This window comes from Pseudophryne corroboree, chromosome 6, assembly GCF_028390025.1.
Source record: "Pseudophryne corroboree isolate aPseCor3 chromosome 6, aPseCor3.hap2, whole genome shotgun sequence".
NCBI classification, from domain to species: Eukaryota; Metazoa; Chordata; class Amphibia; order Anura; family Myobatrachidae; genus Pseudophryne; species Pseudophryne corroboree.
In genome coordinates this window covers 315,200,117-315,213,796 of record NC_086449.1, presented here as the reverse complement: position 1 = coordinate 315,213,796, position 13,680 = coordinate 315,200,117, and positions in this window count along the sequence as shown.

The following is a 13,680-nucleotide window of genomic DNA, read 5'->3' as shown; positions in this document are numbered from 1 at the left end:
ATTGCGTGAGCGTCACAAGGCACTGCCTATAAACCTACGGAACTGAATGTAATCATAGCACCAACATTGCTGTGTGACCAAATCATACAGGCCATTAAGAACCTTTGCAATCTGACTGACCATTATGCAATAGATAGCACCTATCCTTGTGTATCAATGCCTATTTCTCTATAGACTGTAAGCTTTCGAGCAGGGCCTTCCTAATTCTGTCTGCTATTACCCAGTTTAGTTTTATTACTGTTGCTACAATTTCAAAGCACAACGGAAAATGCTGCGCTATATAAGAAACTGTTAATTAATAAATAATAATAATAGGTGATTGTCACGTAAATACAGAAAGGAGAATCACACATTATATGTGACCCAAGGTGTGGTGATTACCTGCAGGAATAATCACCAATAATGTTTTCAAGTGACTGTATATATATATTTTTGTATTCTTTTCAACCGAGATGTGACAACATGGCTGACATGCAATGTCCTGCATTTGACCCCCATAGGTCCAGGCCAAGAGAGATCTGCAGACCATAAAGTTTGAGATGACATTCCTACATCAAAAGCAGAGATTTGCAAGCTCTGGACATTGAGGGCTGATAAGGCCATTATTTGTTGTTGTGTCAACAGAGGGGCTGTAAACAGACCAGGAATCCTGTTTCCTGGCTAATGTCATAAACCTTGCTTTCTTTGAAAGAGATTCCTACAGTACACCCATTACCTCCCCCCTTGGCTGTTGCCAAGCACCAAGTATGTAAAATCTGGTGTAGGTGTTTTGTCCAGCAGGAAAGTGGTTAAAAATCTCAAGGGAGGGGGCCTGATGAAGCTGGAGACTATATCTGTCCCACTCATGAAAATAGGAGTTGTGATCTCTTGGGGACAGCTAGTATGCTGGAGATGACCTGAGTTATTCTGTGAAGCCCCCACAACAGAAATACTTAAAACTTGTTTGCGTAAGTGAGTAGGGTTTCTGTAAGTTTTATTTCCTTTTCATTTTTTGAGATTTCTGTATTCTGTGTGTGTTTTTAAAATATTCTTAATAATCTTTGTAACCTTTTTGTAACCAAAGCTCTGAAGTATTCTTGAAATTAAAATCCTAATTTTAGTTCTGATTCTGTTGTTCTTATGAACTCCAACGCCTGTGTGGCTCACGCCTATCTATTTTTCTAAGTATTGCAGTGTGTGTGTGACAGGTAAAGCTAAAGACGCCTGTAACGTCCGTAATACGTTGAAAAGTCTTTGCTGGTGGCAGCTGAAGTATTTAAATAATCCTGTGTGTCAAAAGTGACCCCGTACATCGCATGTGGCAGTTCTCAAATTGGCATATTTGTGGAATTGGCCGGCAGCGTCGTCACAGTGATTATGCTGAATTATGACATTAGACTAAAGATAATTTAATTTATTGGGTGAAATTATTGTTCATTTACAAGCTGCAGAACAGAGATCCATGCTGCTTCAATTTGTTTGAGCATGACAGAAATGATTGGTGATTTATAAAGGAAAATTTACTAAGCTCCAGATTGCAAAAATGCAACTCGGAAATTTACTAAACAGCATTCATGACAGAGGGGGTCATTCCGAGTTGATCGATCGCTAGTTAGTTTTAGCAGCCGTGCAAATGCTATGCCTCCGCCCACTGGGGAGTGTATTTTAGCTTAGCAGAAGTGCGAACGCATGTGCAGCCAAGCTCTGTAAAGACAGTTTGTGCAGTTTCAGAGTAGCTCTGAACCTACTCAGCGCTTGCGATCACATCAGCCTATTTGTGTCCGGATTTGACGTCATACACCCGCCCAGCGCCCACCCAGCCACGCCTTCGTTTTTTCAGACCCTCGTTTTTTGCAAACCCTCCCTGAAGACGGTCAGTTGACACCCAGAAATGCCCCCTTCCTGTCAATCTTCTTGCGGCCGTCAGTGCGACTGAAAACTTTGCTAGAACCTGTGCAAAACAACAAATGGCTTTGTACCCGTACGTCGCGCGTACGCACTGCGGTGCATACGCATGTGCAGAAATGCCGATCTTTAGTCTGATCGCTGTGCTGCAAACAACTAGCTAGCGATCAACTCGGAATGACCCCCGGAGTTCTAACAGTTTGCATTGAGATACACAGCCAACCACACAAATATGAATCGGCCAAGTACGGTTGTTTTTTCACATACATCTCATAGAACGCGGTAATTTACTGAGGATTCATATTCTCAATCACTGCCGACAATAGCTACACACTGCCGGAAAAGGATGGAATTTGTACACAAATTAGAACATTCAAATAGACCTGCTTCTGGCTGTCATGTTCAGAGAATCATGCATGGATCAGTGAGATCCATGCATGCTTCTCTGTATAAAAGTGTAGTAAAGACTTAAAAATAAAAAAATTGCATGGGGTCCCCCCTCCTGAATATAACCAGCCCCGGGCTCTTTGAACCAATCCTGGTTGTTAAAATACCAGGAAAAAAATTGCATAGGGATTCCCAGTATTTAAAAAAAAAGAATCGGGCTCTTGGACTGGTCCTAGTTCTAAATATATGGGGAAAAAAGAACGTACGGGCCCTCTGTATTTCTAAAACCAGCACCAGGCTCCACTAGTCAAGGAGATAATGCCACAGCCGGGGGACATATTTATATAGGTCCCTGCGGCTGTGGCATTACCCCCCCCCCCCCCCCCAACTAGTCACCCCTGACCGGGGTTCCTTTGGGGAGTGGTGTCCCCCCAAAAAAGGTGTCTCCCAACTCAAGGCACCCAAGCTCCATGAATGAAGCACGGGGATATGGGCACCACCCTTGGGCTGTTGGTGGCGACTTCATACAGTAGCTTCTATGTGTAAAAAATAAATCATTAAATATTGTCTTTTGCTGTGGAACTACAAGTCCAAGCAAGCCTCCCCACACTCTGGTACTTGGAGTACCACAAGTATCAGCATGCAGGGCATTAAACAGCCCACTGGTACCTGTAGTTCCACAGTAAAATAAATATTCAAAAAAACACAGGACACACACACCATGACAGTACAACTTTATTAAAACATACTTCCACACTCGCACTCACATACATACACACACTAACACGTACTCACCTACATCCCACACAGCCATTCACGTCCCCTTCTCCAGTAGAATCCACAGGGTATATACATACACTCACCTATTTCTAGTGTAGATCGGTCCTCTTCAGTCCATCTAGGCATCCAGGGTTTAAAAAATAAAAAAATGCATCAACCCAAACCAGCGGACATAAGGGGATCCGTGTTTACACATGGATCCCCTTTTCCCAAATGACGGGTCGCCTCGTGACTTCTGTCACTTGGATACCCAGGTGTAGTATGGTTTGCCGGCGGCCGGGTTCCCGGCAGCCAGCACACCAGCGCCGGGATCCCAACCGCTGGTATACCGACAGTGGGGCAAGCACAACTGAGCCCCTTGCGGGCTAGCTGCGGGCACGGTGGCGCGCTATAACTCTATTTAATCTCCCTCCAGGGGGGTCGTGGACCCCCAACAGGGAGACTAGGTGTCGGTATGCCGGGTGTCGGGATGCCGGCGCCAGTATACCGAGCACCAGGATCCCAACAGCTGGCAAACTGATTACCACCCGGATACCCACCAGTTAATCAGGGAGTGCCACATCATAGTGTTCTCCTGATTGACTATGCGATCCCGGCCTGTCATTATAGTCTATGGTGGGAACCTGCAATCTATCGCAGACCGCAAGGTTAACTCTTGCCGGTTTCCCAGTATTTTAAAAACCATCCAAGAGCCCGGTGCTGGTTTTTTAAATACTGGATACCCCTACGCAATTTTTTCATGGAATTTAAACAACCAAGACCGGCTCAAAGAGCCAGGGGTTGGTTATATTCAGGAGGGGGACCCCGGGCAATTTTTTATATATATTTTTAACCACTTAAATACTGTACACAATGAAGCCCTGCACGGATCTCACTGATCCAGCCAGGCTTTATTGTGTCATGCCAGCAGTGTTTTATTAAACTCCCCTGTAAAACACTGACAGACAATACAAATGACATCAACATCGGTAAACTCGAATTGAAAAAACATGGTAGTTTAGTAAATTACCATATTTAAAAAAAAAAAAAAGAATTGCAAAATCAAACGGCCGATGTCAGCCAAGATCGATCTCGGCTGAATTTGTCTCCATGGCGAATCTTAGTAAATTTACCCCACAGTGTCCACTGTATTGTACGCTCAACTCTAAATTCCACTTGGACACCCATGACATGCCCTCATAACACTTATCCATCATGTGAACAGTCAATTGCCGCACTTACACTCATTCAGCTACAAGTGGAGATGCAGCTGGGATTCATACAATGTGGTACAAAAAGATCAGTCCGAAAAATGGACTTGTGTGCAACTCTAAATCAGGCCAAATATATTCTGTCTTTATTTTTTACTGTCACTTGAAAGTCTATGAAAATCTACAAAAACTTGCACCTGCATTCTAAGAAGACACGGTGTGACCAGGCATTTTATATGATTTGACCAAAACTTATTTTAATACGGGCTGTCAATCTGAATGAATTCAGTAAACATTGGGCATTTACAGTCCAAGAAAACAGAATATTGGCCCTCATTCCGAGTTGTTCGCTCGCTAGCTGCTTTTAGCAGCATTGCACACGCTAGGCCGCCGCCCTCTGGGAATGTATCTTAGCATAGCAGATTAGCGAACGAAAAATTAGCAAAACTGCTACTAAATAATTCTTTGCAGTTTCTGAGTAGCTCCAGACCTACTCACAGATTGCGATCAGCTCAGTCCGTTTAGTTCCTGGTTTGACGTCACAAACACGCCCTGCATTCAGCCAGCCACTCCCCCGTTTCTCCAGACACTCCCGCGTCTTTCCCTGACACGCCTGCGTTTTTTAGCAAACGCAGGGAAAACGCTGAGTTGCCGCGCAGAAACACCCCTTTCCTGTCAATCATTTACCGAACAGCAGTGCGACTGAAAAAGCGCCGCAGAAGCCACAGCAAAACTGCTAAGTTCTGTGTTAAATAACTAAGCGCATGCGCCCTGCGTACCTTGGGCATGCGCAATTTGCAACTAATCGCAGCATAGCGAAAATCGGCAACGAGCTAACAACTCGGAATGACCCCCATTGTTTTTGTACACAGTGGCAATAGTAGGTGTACTAATTTGCCCAATCAATGTTCTGCAATGAATGCCTGTATAGTTTCTCCCTTTGCATACGTTTTTATCCCTGTATGTTCAGCATTTTGATCCGCAAATTAATGTACATAACTGTAAAATCATGTGTATTTGTGTACAAGTAATTGCAGCATATTACTAAAGATCATTTGCTTTGTGGGTTAGTTAGTTTTGTAAACAAGTTAGAGTGCAAACAAGTTATCCACCAGAGAAGGTAAAATTAATTTTAAAAAAACAACAACAACACAAATTAGCACAATTCTTCCTATTTCTCTGCTAAAATGGATCAGGAGTCAGAATGCTATTTAAAATACTGTTTGTTTTTTGCAAGACCATTCAGTCCAGATAAATAAAAAAATGCAACTTAAAGGAATGTAATGAGAAATACAGTATGTAATAAAGGAGATAGTGCTTTAGCCCTGCAGGCTTAATTATAGAGCAAGGACTCAAAACCCAAGAAAATTTAATTTCAAAACTCTTTCTCATATAATATAAATAAATTATTATTTTTAGTACCATTTGACCTGCATCAAAAGAAAATAAAGCAACATTCACTCTAAATATGTAATTATTTGTTTGTCCTGCTACATTTTATATTTTTACTTAGTTCTGTTTGTTATTTTATATACTGTATGGCTAATAAAAAGGGAATTTGTAATTAAATGCTCACCAGAATTTTAATGATCATTAGAACATCTAGCCACAGAATTATTTCTAATGATGATGACTTTAAATACAAATGTATTTGTACAGTAAATTTAAATTGTCTAGTAACAACATATTTTGCAGGGCTACAGAAAGAAAAATATACTATGGTATAATGTTGTATGAGACATTTTCCTAGATCAAAAGGCAGCAGTTCTTAAAATAAGAAATCGGCATGTCAGTCGCCTCTCCTTTATCCTGGTTGCTGCATCTCATGGATCTGACACTCAAATCCAAGATTTTACTGGAACGAGCTCAGTCACGAGTTTCATACCTGCACTGAAAACCCACCTCTCCATCATAGCATACCTTACCTTTTCACCACATAAACTTGTCATCAGGTCACTCACCCCACCCTCTACCTCGGTCATCTCTACCTCACTTACTTCCTGTCCTCAGTTCACCATCTACTGTGCATGCTTACGCCTCATGTCATCGATCAGTCTCCCCTTTGCCTTTGATTATAAGCTCCGAAAAGCAGTGTCCTCCCTCCTTCTTTTCTCACAGCCCTCTTCTCTAGCACTTCAATGACAGCCTTCACTTACTCTGTGGCCATCTATCCCAGAATTGCTCACGCTCATTGCATTTGCCTATTCCAGCGGCCCTACTCCTGCTAGTCGTGTTGTTACTTTTGGAGACAGGTTCCACCTAGAGATGAGCGGGTTCGGTTCCTCGGAATCCGAACCCGCCCGAACTTCATGTTTTTTTACACGGATCCGAGCGACTCGGATCTTCCCGCCTTGCTCGGTTAACCCGAGCGCGCCCGAACGTCATCATGACGCTGTCGGATTCTCGCGAGGCTCGGATTCTATCGCGAGACTCGGATTCTATATAAGGAGCCGCGCGTCGCCGCCATTTTACACGTGCATTGAGATTGATAGTGAGAGGACGTGGCTGGCGTCCTCTCCGTTTAGAGAAGAAATAGATAGGAGAGTGAGAGTGAGACAGTGACACTTCATTTACTGGAGCTTAGGAGGAGTACTCAGACAGAGAGTGCAGAATTTTGCTGATAGTATTAGTTAGTTATACTAGTGACAGAGTGAGACAGTGACACTTCATTTACTGGAGCTTAGGAGGAGTACTCAGACAGAGAGTGCAGAATTTTGCTGATAGTATTAGTTAGTTATACTAGTGACTGACCAGTGACCACCAGTGCAGTTTTATATTATTTAATATAATCCGTTCTCTGCCTGAAAAAACGATACACAGTGACTCAGTCACATACCATATCTGTGCTCAGCCCAGTGTGCTGCATCATCTATGTATAATATCTGACTGTGCTCACACAGCTTAATTGTGGGGGAGACTGGGGAGCAGTTAGGTTATAGCAGGAGCCAGGAGTACATATTAAAATTAAACAGTGCACACTTTTTTTCTGCAGGATTGCCACTGCCAGTGTGACTGACCAGTGAGTGACCTGACCACCAGTATAGTATACTATATTGTATTGTGATTGACTGTCTGCCTGTAAAAGTTAAACACACGTCGTGTGACTTGTGTGGTGTTTTTTTATTCTATAAAATAAAAAACTCATTCTGCTGACAGACAGTGTCCAGCAGGTCCGTCATTATATAATATATACCTGTCCGGCTGCAGTAGTGATATATATATATTTTTTATATCATTATTTATCATCCAGTCGCAGCAGACACAGTACGGTAGTTCACGGCTGTAGCTACCTCTGTGTCGGCACTCGGCAGTCCATCCATAATTGTATACCACCTACCCGTGGTTTTTTTTTTCTTTCTTCTTTATACATACTACATCTCATTATCATCCAGTCTATATTAGCAGCAGACACAGTACAGTACGGTAGTCCACGGCTGTAGCTACCTCTGTGTCGGCACTCGGCAGTCCGTCCATAATTGTATACCACCTACCCGTGGTTTTTTTTTTCTTTCTTCTTTATACATACTACATCTCATTATCATCCAGTCTATATTAGCAGCAGACACAGTACAGTACGGTAGTCCACGGCTGTAGCTACCTCTGTGTCGGCACTCGGCAGTCCGTCCATAATTGTATACCACCTACCCGTGGTTTTTTTTTTCTTTCTTCTTTATACATACTACATCTCATTATCAACCAGTCTATATTAGCAGCAGACACAGTACGGTAGTCCACGGCTGTAGCTACCTCTGTGTCGGCACTCGGCAGTCCGTCCATAATTGTATACCACCTACCCGTGTTTTTTTTTTCTTTCTTCTTTATACATACTACATCTCATTATCATCCAGTCTATATTAGCAGCAGACACAGTACAGTACGGTAGTCCACGGCTGTAGCTACCTCTGTGTCGGCACTCGGCAGTCCATCCATAATTGTATACCACCTACCCGTGGTTTTTTTTTCCTTTCTTCTTTATACATACTACATCTCATTATCATCCAGTCTATATTAGCAGCAGACACAGTACAGTACGGTAGTCCACGGCTGTAGCTACCTCTGTGTCGGCACTCGGCAGTCCGTCCATAATTGTATACCACCTACCCGTGGTTTTTTTTTTTTTTCTTCTTTATACATACTACATCTCATTATCATCCAGTCTATATTAGCAGCAGACACAGTACAGTACGGTAGTCCACGGCTGTAGCTACCTCTGTGTCGGCACTCGGCAGTCCATCCATAATTGTATACCACCTACCCGTGGTTTTTTTTTTCTTTCTTCTTTATACATACTACATCTCATTATCATCCAGTCTATATTATCAGCAGACACAGTACAGTACGGTAGTCCACGGCTGTAGCTACCTCTGTGTCGGCACTCGGCAGTCCGTCCATAATTGTATACCACCTACCCGTGGTTTTTTTTTTTTCTTTCTTCTTTATACATACTACATCTCATTATCAACCAGTCTATATTAGCAGCAGACACAGTACGGTAGTCCACGGCTGTAGCTACCTCTGTGTCGGCACTCGGCAGTCCGTCCATAATTGTATACCACCAACCCGTGGTTTTTTTTTTTCTTTCTTCTTTATACATACTACATCTCATTATCATCCAGTCTATATTAGCAGCAGACACAGTACAGTATGGTAGTCCACGGCTGTAGCTACCTCTGTGTCGGCACTCGGCAGTCCGTCCATAATTGTATACCACCTACCCGTGGTTTTTTTTTTCTTTCTTCTTTATACATACTACATCTCATTATCATCCAGTCTATATTAGCAGCAGACACAGTACAGTACGGTAGTCCACGGCTGTAGCTACCTCTGTGTCGGCACTCGGCAGTCCGTCCATAATTGTATACCACCTACCCGTGGTTTTTTTTTTCTTTCTTCTTTATACATACTACATCTCATTATCATCCAGTCTATATTAGCAGCAGCACAGTACAGTACGGTAGTCCACGGCTGTAGCTACCTCTGTGTCGGCACTCGGCAGTCCATCCATAATTGTATACCACCTACCCGTGGTTTTTTTTTCCTTTCTTCTTTATACATACTACATCTCATTATCATCCAGTCTATATTAGCAGCAGACACAGTACAGTACGGTAGTCCACGGCTGTAGCTACCTCTGTGTCGGCACTCGGCAGTCCATCCATAATTGTATACTAGTATCCATCCATCTCCATTGTTTACCTGAGGTGCCTTTTAGTTGTGCCTATTAAAATATGGAGAACAAAAATGTTGAGGTTCCAAAATTAGGGAAAGATCAAGATCCACTTCCACCTCGTGCTGAAGCTGCTGCCACTAGTCATGGCCGAGACGATGAAATGCCAGCAACGTCGTCTGCCAAGGCCGATGCCCAATGGCATAGTACAGAGCATGTCAAATACAAAACACCAAATATCAGTAAAAAAAGGACTCCAAAACCTAAAATAAAATTGTCGGAGGAGAAGCGTAAACTTGCCAATATGCCATTTACCACACGGAGTGGCAAGGAACGGCTGAGGCCCTGGCCTATGTTCATGGCTAGTGGTTCAGCTTCACATGAGGATGGAGGCACTCAGCCTCTCGCTAGAAAAATGAAAAGACTCAAGCTGGCAAAAGCAGTAGCACCGCAAAGAACTGTGCGTTCTTCGAAATCCCAAATCCACAAGGAGAGTCCAATTGTGTCGGTTGCGATGCCTGACCTTCCCAACACTGGACGTGAAGAGCATGCGCCTTCCACCATTTGCACGCCCCCTGCAAGTGCTGGAAGGAGCACCCGCAGTCCAGTTCCTGATAGTCAGATTGAAGATGTCAGTGTTGAAGTACACCAGGATGAGGAGGATATGGGTGTTGCTGGCGCTGGGGAGGAAATAGACCAGGAGGATTCTGATGGTGAGGTGGTTTGTTTAAGTCAGGCACCCGGGGAGACACCTGTTGTCCGTGGGAGGAATATGGCCGTTGACATGCCAGGTGAAAATACCAAAAAAATCAGCTCTTCGGTGTGGAAGTATTTCACCAGAAATGCGGACAACATTTGTCAAGCCGTGTGTTCCCTTTGTCAAGCTGTAATAAGTAGGGGTAAGGACGTAAACCACCTCGGAACATCCTCCCTTATACGTCACCTGCAGCGCATTCATAATAAGTCAGTGACAAGTTCAAAAACTTTGGCCGACAGCGGAAGCAGTCCACTGACCAGTAAATCCCTTCCTCTTGTAACCAAGCTCACGCAAACCACCCCACCAACTCCCTCAGTGTCAATTTCCTCCTTCCCCAGGAATGCCAATAGTCCTGCAGGCCATGTCACTGGCAATTCTGACGAGTCCTCTCCTGCCTGGGATTCCTCCGATGCATCCTTGCGTGTAACGCCTACTGCTGCTGGCGCTGCTGTTGTTGCTGCTGGGAGTCGATGGTCATCCCAGAGGGGAAGTCGTAAGCCCACTTGTACTACTTCCAGTAAGCAATTGACTGTCCAACAGTCCTTTGCGAGGAAGATGAAATATCACAGCAGTCATCCTGCTGCAAAGCGGATAACTGAGGCCTTGACAACTATGTTGGTGTTAGACGTGCGTCCGGTATCCGCCGTTAGTTCACAGGGAACTAGACAATTTATTGAGGCAGTGTGCCCCCGTTACCAAATACCATCTAGGTTCCACTTCTCTAGGCAGGCGATACCGAGAATGTACACGGACGTCAGAAAAAGACTCACCAGTGTCCTAAAAAATGCAGTTGTACCCAATGTCCACTTAACCACGGACATGTGGACAAGTGGAGCAGGGCAGGGTCAGGACTATATGACTGTGACAGCCCACTGGGTAGATGTATGGACTCCCGCCGCAAGAACAGCAGCGGCGGCACCAGTAGCAGCATCTCGCAAACGCCAACTCTTTCCTAGGCAGGCTACGCTTTGTATCACCGGTTTCCAGAATACGCACACAGCTGAAAACCTCTTACGGCAACTGAGGAAGATCATCGCAGAATGGCTTACCCCAATTGGACTCTCCTGTGGATTTGTGGCATCGGACAACGCCAGCAATATTGTGTGTGCATTAAATATGGGCAAATTCCAGCACGTCCCATGTTTTGCACATACCTTGAATTTGGTGGTGCAGAATTTTTTTAAAAACGACAGGGGCGTGCAAGAGATGCTGTCGGTGGCCAGAAGAATTGCGGGACACTTTCGGCGTACAGGCACCACGTACAGAAGACTGGAGCACCACCAAAAACTACTGAACCTGCCCTGCCATCATCTGAAGCAAGAAGTGGTAACGAGGTGGAATTCAACCCTCTATATGCTTCAGAGGTTGGAGGAGCAGCAAAAGGCCATTCAAGCCTATACAATTGAGCACGATATAGGAGGTGGAATGCACCTGTCTCAAGCGCAGTGGAGAATGATTTCAACGTTGTGCAAGGTTCTGATGCCCTTTGAACTTGCCACACGTGAAGTCAGTTCAGACACTGCCAGCCTGAGTCAGGTCATTCCCCTCATCAGGCTTTTGCAGAAGAAGCTGGAGACATTGAAGGAGGAGCTAACACGGAGCGATTCCGCTAGGCATGTGGGACTTGTGGATGGAGCCCTTAATTCGCTTAACAAGGATTCACGGGTGGTCAATCTGTTGAAATCAGAGCACTACATTTTGGCCACCGTGCTCGATCCTAGATTTAAAGCCTACCTTGGATCTCTCTTTCCGGCAGACACAAGTCTGCTGGGGTTGAAAGACCTGCTGGTGAGAAAATTGTCAAGTCAAGCGGAACGAGACCTGTCAACAACATCTCCTCCTTCACATTCTCCCGCAACTGGGGGTGCGAGGAAAAGGCTCAGAATTCCGAGCCCACCCGCTGGCGGTGATGCAGGGCAGTCTGGAGCGACTGCTGATGCTGACATCTGGTCCGGACTGAAGGACCTGACAACGATTACGGACATGTCGTCTACTGTCACTGCATATGATTCTCTCACCATTGAAAGAATGGTGGAGGATTATATGAGTGACCGCATCCAAGTAGGCACGTCACACAGTCCGTACTTATACTGGCAGGAAAAAGAGGCAATTTGGAGGCCCTTGCATAAACTGGCTTTATTCTACCTAAGTTGCCCTCCCACAAGTGTGTACTCCGAAAGAGTGTTTAGTGCCGCCGCTCACCTTGTCAGCAATCGGCGTACGAGGTTACATCCAGAAAATGTGGAGAAGATGATGTTCATTAAAATAAATTATAATCAATTCCTCCGCGGAGACATTGACCAGCAGCAATTGCCTCCACAAAGTACACAGGGAGCTGAGATGGTGGATTCCAGTGGGGACGAATTGATAATCTGTGAGGAGGGGGATGTACACGGTGATATATCGGAGGATGATGATGAGGTGGACATCTTGCCTCTGTAGAGCCAGTTTGTGCAAGGAGAGATTTATTGCTTCTTTTTTGGGGGGGGTCCAAACCAACCCGTCATATCAGTCACAGTCGTGTGGCAGACCCTGTCACTGAAATGATGGGTTGGTTAAAGTGTGCATGTCCTGTTTATACAACATAAGGGTGGGTGGGAGGGCCCAAGGACAATTCCATCTTGCACCTCTTTTTTCTTTTATTTTTCTTTGCGTCATGTGCTGTTTGGGGAGGGTTTTTTGGAAGGGCCATCCTGCGTGACACTGCAGTGCCACTCCTAGATGGGCCCGGTGTTTGTGTCGGCCACTAGGGTCGCTTATCTTACTCACACAGTCAGCTACCTCATTGCGCCTCTTTTTTTCTCTGCGTCATGTGCTGTTTGGGGAGGGTTTTTTGGAAGGGCCATCCTGCGTGACACTGCAGTGCCACTCCTAGATGGGCCCGGTGTTTGTGTCGGCCACTAGGGTCGCTTATCTTACTCACACAGTCAGCTACCTCATTGCGCCTCTTTTTTTCTTTGCGTCATGTGCTGTTTGGGGAGGGTTTTTTGGAAGGGCCATCCTGCGTGACACTGCAGTGACACTCCTAGATGGGCCCGGTGTTTGTGTCGGCCACTAGGGTCGCTTATCTTACTCACACAGTCAGCTACCTCATTGCGCCTCTTTTTTTCTTTGCGTCATGTGCTGTTTGGGGAGGGTTTTTTGGAAGGGCCATCCTGCGTGACACTGCAGTGCCACTCCTAGATGGGCCCGGTGTTTGTGTCGGCCACTAGGGTCGCTTATCTTACTCACACAGTCAGCTACCTCATTGCGCCTCTTTTTTTCTTTGCGTCATGTGCTGTTTGGGGAGGGTTTTTTGGAAGGGCCATCCTGCATGACACTGCAGTGCCACTCCTAGATGGGCCCGGTGTTTGTGTCGGCCACTAGGGTCGCTTATCTTACTCACACAGTCAGCTACCTCATTGCGCCTCTTTTTTTCTTTGCGTCATGTGCTGTTTGGGGAGGGTTTTTTGGAAGGGCCATCCTGCGTGACACTGCAGTGCCACTCCTAGATGGGCCCGGTGTTTGTGTCGGCC